This window comes from Diabrotica virgifera, chromosome 2 (genome assembly GCF_917563875.1).
Source record: "Diabrotica virgifera virgifera chromosome 2, PGI_DIABVI_V3a".
Classification (NCBI taxonomy): domain Eukaryota; kingdom Metazoa; phylum Arthropoda; class Insecta; order Coleoptera; family Chrysomelidae; genus Diabrotica; species Diabrotica virgifera.
In genome coordinates this window covers 231,067,263-231,077,123 of record NC_065444.1, presented here as the reverse complement: position 1 = coordinate 231,077,123, position 9,861 = coordinate 231,067,263, and the positions used below count along the sequence as shown (strand labels likewise).

Here is a 9,861-nt window from a genome sequence, read left to right as displayed (position 1 = left end):
CACCTTTTATTTCTAGTAAATGACTAGGAATATATGCTTTCAAATTTTGTTCTTTAAGTGAGCTGTTATTGACGAGGTTATTTGCCTCTAACCGAGAAGTAAGCAAAACTTTTACACGGTTCCTACCTATACTTTTAATTTCTCGAACATTCGTTAACTTTAATTTTTTAAAAATAAGGTGCCCAATCGTCATTGCATGTAATTTTCCCAAATTAAGATCATCACCAATCCTTTCAATGTAAACCCAAATATTATCAAGATTATACTTATCTGAAAGCAAATTGAATTGTTTAATCTTCGGTCTCGCATTTTGTCCATCATCTTGCATATTCAATTCCATTTTACTAATAATATCACCATTATCCGCAGTCACTCGCGTCACAAGAGACGTCCCTGACTCACTTTTATCCCCCATTTAGGGGGAAATAAGTTTTAAACCACTATATACTGAAATGTTTTTGTTTATAAACACTAAATTAATTATTAACCACTACTTTATCTTCCAAAAAACACCAAAACTTTTATCTTTTACAGGAGCAGATAAAAATATCAACATCAACTTTGACAGTTATTTTGACAATGTGAGAACACGACTTTACATACAAATTTAATTTTTTTTAATGATAACTGAGATTTTGAATGTGAACCAAATAATTTATTGATTGCAAATCTCTACCAATGCATATTGCTAATTTTTATTCTATAAAATTTTTTAATGATATTCTTATTTTTGATTTCGTTTAGTTTCCATTTTACATTGCGTAAATTTCAATTTTTTAAAGTACTGCAGCCAATTGGTTTATTGTACATTCTGTATATTGTGTGTGTCCTATTAGGTAAAGTAGGCTTCATTATGTCTATATGTCTATAAAGAATCGTGTATTTTATTCTAACGACCGCGGTACTTCGAATCATTTCGGATGAGTACCGATCCGGCAAAGAAGACTTTGAACCTAAGGAAATAATGAAACTTAGGCAACACTGCAACGAGGAACCATTTAAACTTTTGCGCTACTTGGAGATGTAAAATTGTAACGTGGCCAGTTCGCAATTATATTATATATAAAAAGCGATTACTTAAAAGCTGTTCCACAATATTATATAGCAATTTCAACATTTATATTTTTTTAAAAGCACATACATTGAAAAATTTGATTATGTTATTTTTCTGTGACATGGACAAATCAAGTCTGATTAAATCCATAGAAATCACAGAAACGGATAGACGGTTGACAGTTGACGTTGACAAGTATTTTTAATTTGCAAAGATGTGTTCTGTTCGTTATAGGACGACAAAGTCAAAGTGAAATAGTGAAAGCTTTTTGTCGTTAAAAAGAGCCGAAGTAGACGAAGGAGGTATCTTTTGTTCTATCTTAATATTAAAAACAGTTTTTAAATTATTATTTTACATTTTGGGTAAGTTTTTATTGATAATACCGGTTGAAAGCACGTAAATATGCTTTAACAAAGTGAGTGCATGATGTGACTATTTGCTTTAGCTTTTCAAATAACGCCATAGTTTGGTATTTTATTATTGTTTTTATCTATAACCGTTGAATAATAAATGGTTTACTGCAAACTTAATTCTACAGAAGGAAACATGAATATAGTTTTTATTATTCTGCTCCTACTTCAGTCATTACTATTTCTATAATGGAATCGACCTTCTAATATCCGATTTTTTTTCTAAACGTTTAGTTCAATTGATTTTCCTGATATTCTGAAGTTAAACAGAATGTGCAAAGACATGTAGTGAAAAGATTAATATAATAAACTACCCATTTTCTTTAGTTACTACCTTTTTTAAACAAGAGAATATCTTTTATTAATGTTCCATTCATGTAAACAGAACAACCAAGGAATACATTCCTTGGAACAACTTTTGTCTTCATATTAGATGTTATTTACTAAAACCTGATCACATTATTCAATGTTGCACGTTATGTATGCATTCATTAGAAAATATGTGAAATGTAGATTACTTTTAAATGCATGGTAGATACTTATTTGCCTGTCAGATCTAATGTTTATTAACTTCTAATTTCTGCATACATAATATTCACTATTTGATTTATTTTAAGAAGAAATCATAGTTATTCTATATTTATATAAGAGGATGTAAAAACCACAATGGTATAAAGAAATTAACATTAGACAAGGTTGTAAAGTTAAGCATCAAAATGGTTGACAGATGTGTATGTGTAGATGAGTGAACCTGTAAATAATTTATTTACAATAAAGCAAGTTAAAACAAATAATTAAATGTGACAGAATATGAACTTACTTTTATAAATTTATCGAATTCTATTTTTTCCTTTTGATCTTTTATTTACACTCAACTTCTAGAGTTTTAACCTAACTACTGGTGTCTGTTCATTAGGCATAACTACATGCTCAGTGTATTCTATACATACACCAACAACTAAAATGCAAATAAAAGCCACACCTAGGTATTTTCAGTACATGTATTGTACAAAATAAATGTAGGGCACATATTTAAAAAATGTCATACAAAAAAATATACTACATAACAAAAATATAACAATTAGCAACAAATGTAAGAATAAAAACACAAGCACTTCTTTTTCTCTAAAATAGCCTTCTTGGAAAAAACTATATAGAACAAAAGTTTGCAAAATGTCTACCTTTTGTTACATATATGTAAGTTTAGTAGATAAACGTAATTTAAATCTCACAACAGTTTATCATTCTTTCACACTGCAAACTGTATTCGACGCAAATCCTTTTATCTTTGCTCAAAAACCGACAACCGATGGAGCGTGTGTGTTGTGTGTGTCTAAAATTAGCACAATTTACCTCGAGAATTAAAATATTTGTGACGAACAGCTGGTTCGTTGTATCTCACAATAAAACACTGAAAACTTTTGTTTTCTATACTTCCACAAAATTTATTATTTACAACTATGGGACTACAGCTGTTTCGGTAGAGTGCCTTTCTCAAGTGATATAATTTACAATGTGTTTGCCTTTTTAAGTCTTTAACTGAAAAGGTTGAGGAGTGGGGAGCTTTTTGTCTCGAGTTGGTCATTCAGAATTATATCTGTATTTTTCAGTTTATTAATTTCCATAGATTCTAAAAAAGATAGCTTAAGGCCTTTATTTTGGATATGCAGAATTTGAAACTCTTCATTGAAAGAATGATTATGATCTAGAAGGTGAAGTGCGTATGTAGAAGTGTCTGTTTTTCTATTGTTGAAAGCCCTTTTGTGTTCTGCTATCCGTTTGTCAAAAGTTCTGCCAGTTTGACCGATGTATGTTTTCAGACAGTCACCACAAGTTAGTTTGTACACACCACTCTGTAGTTGCTTTCTCTTTCAGCTTTTATTGTTCTTAATATATTTGCTTAAGTTGTTGTTAGTTCTGAAAGCTGGTATTATTCCTTTCTTTTTTATGTATCTGGCTATTTTTGTTGTTATCTTGCTAGTATATGTGAGAGAGCAGAAGGTACTGGGTTCTTTCTGTGGTGGTGGATACACTAATTTCAGGGCTTTCTTATGGAGTTTTTGATTTAAAATTTTGTTAACTGTTTGTTCGTTATAGCCGTTGTTTACTGCTATTTGTTTAATGATGTTTAGTTCTATCTCGAAGTTATTTTTTGTCATGGGAATTTCTGTCAGTCTATGTATCATGCTATGGTAGGCTGCTAATTTGTGTTGTGTAGGATGGGATGATGCATTGTGTATAGTTGTGTCAGTATGGATAGGTTTATGATATACGGAGAACTCATGTTTGTTGTGTAGTCTGGTAATCGTTACATCTAGAAAGTTTATGGAATTATTCTGTTCTGTTTCTATTGTAAACTCAATATTAGTATGAAGTGAATTAATGTATAATAATGATAACTCTACATTTGAAGTGGTGGACAAATTCACATACTTAGGCTCCCTGATCACCAAGGAAAACGTCATGACAGAAGAAATCAAGCGAAGGATAATCCTAGCGAACAAATGCTATTTTGGACTCAGTAGACATATGAGAAGCAGAAACTTAAGCCAAAAAACAAAAATAACCATATACAAAACCCTTATACAACCAGTGTTGACATATGGATCGGAGACATGGACCATCTCCAAGGCAGATGAAAACCTTCTGCTTATATTTGAACGAAGGATCCTGAGAGGCATATTCGGTGGCATCTGTGAAAATGGTATTTGGAGGAGGAGGTACAACTACGAGGTATACCACAGATATAAACATATATTTGGTGGAAAAGACGTAGTATCTCTTATAAGAATAGGACGACTAAGATATGCAGGACATCTAGCAAGATCACAGCATAACAACCCTCCTAGAAGAATCCTTATGTCACAACCTGTGGGAAGTAGAAATAGGGGTTGACCAAAACTTAGATGGAAAGATGGTGTAGATGAGGATGGAAGAAAAATAGGCGCAGCAAACTGGCAACGGTTGGCAATGGATAGGACTTTTTTTTTTTTTGTTTAATGTTTATTTTGCAATCTGTTACATCATACAATAACAATAAGCATACATGTTGATTGGTACAATGTCGTGAGAGAGAGTTTGTCCAATGATCCACTCTCTGTATGCACTTTTACATTCTTACATTTATGTTAAAAACAATAAAAATTTGTAACTTTACATTATTACATTGATATTAAAAAATAAAATAAAACTATCACAATTTAAAATTAATTTCATATGTACAATTATTGCTGTTGGAATGGTAGATCCAAGGGTGTTCTTATTTTCAGCCTTCGGGTTTCTTCGCTGTTGTCAAGCAGATTAATTGCCAGTGTGTTTGGATGTTGCTCTAAGCGTCTTAGGTAGTTTGTGCTAAGCTGTTTAGTCACTGCAGTAACTGTTGGCATCTCTAGATCATTATAAATGTCTCGGTTTGTTACGAACCAAGGAGCATCTACTATACTGCGCAGGGCTTTTGACTGGAATCTCTCGATGATAGCAATGTTCGATTTAGATGCTGTTCCCCATAACTGGATTCCATAGGTCCATACTGGTTTGAGAACGGTATTGTACGCTAGTAATTTGTTCCGCAATGATAATTGTGATTTTCTGCCAAGGAGCCAGTACAGCTTTTTCCATTTAGTATCCAGCTGCTTTCTTTTTTTCCATATGTGGGTACGCCAGGTTAGATGTTTGTCCAGGTGTATCCCCAAATATTTTACGCTGTCTGTTTTAGGTATTCGTTCATTGTTGAATGTAATGCTTGGCGTTTCACCATGGCATTTTGTGAATGTTATGTGTGCAGATTTACTTTCATTTATTGTAATTCGCCATTTCCTTGCCCACATTGCTATATTGTTGAGACTGGTTTGTAGCGTTGTCGCTGCTACTTCAGGATTTCTGTTTACTGCTAATATAGCTGTGTCATCAGCAAACGTAGAGGTGACTGTGTCATCAGTACATGGCAGATCAGCTGTGAAGAGTAGGTATAAGACTGGGCCTAAGACACTCCCTTGTGGGACTCCTGATTTGATGATGCGTAGTTTAGTTACTTCATTTTCGTATCTGACTCTGAAGTATCGTTCTTCTAAGTAGGATTTTAGAATCAAATATATTGTTGTTGGTAGCTGCTTTTTTAATTTGTAAAGGAGTCCCTCATGCCACACCTTGTCAAAGGCTTTGCTCACATCCAAAAAAGCTGATTCACAGTAACTTTTATCTTCGAATGCTTTGATGATTGTGTTAACAACACGATGCACTTGTTCTACTGTCGAGTGTTTCTGACGAAACCCAAATTGGTAGTCTGGGATTAAGCTTTTTGCTGCGACAGTTTCCATCAGTCTCTTCATCAGTAACTTTTCCATTATTTTTGACAAGACTGGTAGTAAACTGATTGGTCGATAGGAGCTAGGTTCATTTGGCTGTTTTCCCTGTTTATGAATTAATATGATTTCTGCTACCTTCCATTGTGCAGGGAAGTACTTCAGTCTTAGAACTGCGTTGAAGAGTTGCGTCAACATAACGACTGCTTTTCTAGGAAGTTCTTTTAATATTTGGCCGGTAAGCAGGTCATAGCCAGGTGCCTTCTTGGGGTCTAGGTGATTTTTTATAACGTCGTAAGTTTCTTGTATTGTGAAGTTTTTAATAGGCTCCATTTGTTGCTCGTTTTCATCAAGGAATGCATATATTTCGTCGTCATTAATTCCGTTTGCAGGTGGTAACGGTTGAAATACTTCCTCCAAATATCTACCGAAAACTTCTACCTTTTCTCCATCTGTTTTGGCCCAGGTACCATCAGATTTTCTAATTGGTGGGATTTGATCTCGTGGCTGTTTTAGGTGTTTTGTGGCTTTCCAGAGACTATAGTTAGTATCGGCTGAGGGTGATAAGTTCTGTAGATATTCTGTAAATGATTTATTTTTGAGTCTTCTAAGTGTTTCTTTTAGTTGCCTTGCAGCTCGATTGTATCTTCGTCTATCATCTGGGTGCCTTGTTCTTTGCCAGATGTTTCTTAGTCTTCTCTTTTCGTTAATCATCTCTCTGACATTTAAGGGGCAGTTTAGTTGTTTTTGCTTTGGTGTTGTGGTAGGGGTTGATTCCCTTGCAGCCCCTTGGACCAGTGTTGTGAAGTACTCCACCGCATCTTCGAGTTCTTTTGCATTTTTTAAGGATATAGCTAGGTTTAGCTTTTCTTCAATTTTATCCCGGAATAGATCCCAATGAGTTTTGTTATTGCATAAGGTTATCGGTTTTTCTTTTAATACTACCGAAGAGTTAATTGTAGCAATTACTGGTGTATGATCAGAGGCAATATCAAAATTTGACTGTATGTCTAGGTATCCTTGTGCAAAACCTTTTGTAATGAAGAAGTCTAGGCAGTCAGGTATTTTTCGATGATCTGTTGGCCAGTAGGTTGGTCGATATGTAGATAGATGGTCTAGTTTTAATTCCTGTTTTACTTGATGGAGTATTCTGCCTCTACCGGGTGCTGTAAGCCGAGATCCCCAGCTGGTATGTTTAGCATTGTAGTCACCCCCTGCTAGGAATCTATTGCCAAGACTTTTGAAGAGGTTGGTGAATGCTTCTTTGTTAGGTGGATAATTAGGAGGACAGTAGACAGCTGAAACCGCTATTGGCCCTATCCAATCCTCTATGACTAAGCTGACTGCTTGGAGGTATGTTTCTTCTACTTTGTCAGCCAAATGGTGTTTAATGCCATCCTTTATTAGGACCATGGCTCCTGCTCTTGCTAGTCTAACGGCATCAGGGTGAGCTGCATTATAACTGGTATATCCATATATCTTGAAATTAGTGTTAGAAGTTAGGTGGGATTCTGAGATTAGCATTATATCTATTTTATGAGACTCTAAAAATATCTGCAATTCATTTTTATGGTTCAATACACCATTAGCATTCCAAAGAGCAATTTTGAATAACTGTGCCATCTATACTCTAGTTTCCCTGTCTTGTTTTACCTCCAATCTTAGTTTTTTAACCTCTAGTATTAAGTCGTTGATTGAAGCTTGTTGTTTTTCAATTGTTAGCTGCAGTTGTCTGTTTTGTTGCTGGAGGTAATTGTTTTGGTGTTGTAGAAATGCTATTACTTGAAAATCATTTGCTGAGGCATTTGGTTGCGCGTTTGTATTTGTTGGTAACACTACATGTTCTGCCGCAGCTTCTGCATACGTCATAGCTATTGACCTTTCTTCATTTGTGTTACTATGTTTTGTTATTTTGGCTGGTTGGGGTGTGTTTATTTTGCCAGGCGCACTTCTGTTTTGAGGAAATCTACGATTTATGATATCAAGATATACCTGGCACCCTTTGTAGTTTGATGGATGCGCTCCTCCGCAAAGAGAACATTTGGGTGGCTTACCATCCTCTTTTTTCTTTGTGCACTGTCTATAATCGTGTAGTCCTGCACATTTAACACATCGAAATTGCTGTGTACATTGATTTCTAGTGTGTCCATAATTCTGACATCTCTTGCACTGGACTATTTCTTGCTTTTTATATGGCATTTCGAATCTAACCACTGCATGCAGTAATATTTTGATGTCATAGATTTCTTTATTTTTTTCGTTTCGTTGGAGGTCTATAAAGAATAAGTTTTTTGGCTCCTTGGTTCGTTTGTCTCTAACATTCAATATTTGATGAACCATGTGACCTTTTTCTTTTAGCGCTGTTATTATTTCATTGGTGTCTGTACTGTGGTGGAGGTTTCTCAAAACTACTCGAAAAAGTTTTTCTTCTGGTAATTTGTATGTATGTCTTACAATCTTATTTTCATCCAGTAGTGTTTTAATTTTTTTATAATTTTCAACACTATTGGCTTGTATTTTCATTTTGTTATCGTAAAGTAAGCGATATGTAAAATCAGTTGTTACTGTTTCAATTAGCTTTAGCAGGTTTGGGGCATTTTTATTCACCCCGTATAGTATAAATGGTGGAATGCTTACTTTCTTTGTGGTACTTTTGTTGTCGTTTGTGGTTTCGTTTTGATCTCCCTCAGTATCTTGTAGTATATCAAAACGATTGCTCAGTTCAACTTTGTTACTTATGGTCATAGTTTTTGCTGATTTCGAGTTATTCTGTGGGCTGTCTCTGCTTCGTTTGCGTTTGCTCCGTGATTTTATTGTTTGGAATTGGTTTGGTTCGTAGAGCTCTTCTACTTCTGGTTCATTTTCTTTTGGTTCCTCAGAGAGTTTGATTTCATCATTTCGCTTAGAGACATGGCATGCTTTATTGATGGGAGTGTTTTGCGTTGGCAAATCCGGATATCTCGATGTTGATGGAAAAGACATCTGTTGTGGGACGTAGTTACCTGTAGTAGGTTGTTGGTATGCTAACTGTGTGGGTGGTTGTGTGTAATTTGCAGCAGTTGCCATTTGATCAACCAACATATTTGTTGTCTGTGCTTGAGATTGACCATATGCAATTTGTGGGTAATGTTGTTGAAAAAATAAAGCTTGTGGTTGGTGTGATTGTAGCTGGCTTTGGCCCTGCCATTGATTTTGGAGCGGAATGTTGTATGGATATTGTGGTATAAAATAATTTACATTATTGTTACCTTGAAAATTATGTGGATCCCCTGCAGACGGGCCGTCACTGGTTCCTTGCATCTCGTGAAAGTTGTTCAATTAAACATATACCATTTTTCTATTTAAAATTCCACACAATTAAATGATAAAAATTGTATATTTATCAGTTGTTTTATTTTTAACTGATAACGATAATGGCAATCAACAAAAACTGGATCTAATTTTCGAAGCAATCGCCGCTAACGATGTTGATACTACGAAAGCCAAAGCTGAACTATGGATAGGACTGACTGGCGTAATAGACTTGGGAAGGTCGAGGCTCTTTCATAGGGCTGTAGCACCATTGATGATGATGAATTAATGTATGATAGAAATTGGTCAAGTTGTCTGTTAGTTCCTGTAAAGCATACTAGTATATCATCCACGTATCTCCACCAGTATAAGAACTGTTTAAATACGGGATGTTTAGAAATTGTTGTTTCAAGTTGGTTCATAAATATATCTGATAGTAATGGGCTTAGAGGATTACCCATTATAAGTCCTGCACTGTTGTTTGTGTATATTTGATTATTGAATTCAAAATAGTCTTCATTTATGCAAATTTCAAGGAGGTGTAAAATTTCAGATGCAATGATCGGATTTGTATTATTATGGTCTAAAAGATTTTTAACTAAAACAAAAGTTTCTGTAGGAGGAACACTAGGAAAAAGATTTTTTACGTCAAATGAAATTAGTCTGGAGTTGTTGGGCAATTGAAAATGTTGTATTTTATTAACTAGTTCTAGTGTATTTTTTACGGTGAATTTAGCCGAAAATTTAGTGTATTCTGTAATAATATCTGACTTGTAAATTTTTACTAGTGAGGATGCGGCTTTAT

The 9,861-nt window shown here is 34.6% G+C and overlaps 1 protein-coding gene across 5 annotated transcripts in view; it reads left to right on the top strand.

Moving 5' to 3' along the window:
- Positions 1-1,257: 1,257 nt before the first annotated feature.
- The window catches only part of LOC126880481 (ATPase family AAA domain-containing protein 2-like), a 168,646-nt gene continuing 160,042 nt past the window's right edge, over positions 1,258-9,861 (top strand). Inside the window, exon 1 of one of the 5 annotated variants that reach the window (XM_050644343.1) lies at positions 1,258-1,416. The gene's annotated coding sequence lies outside the window, so the exon portion shown is untranslated. The remainder of the gene's footprint in view (positions 1,417-9,861) is intronic. The other 4 variants (XM_050644341.1, XM_050644345.1, XM_050644344.1 and 1 more) reach the window with 4 other exon arrangements.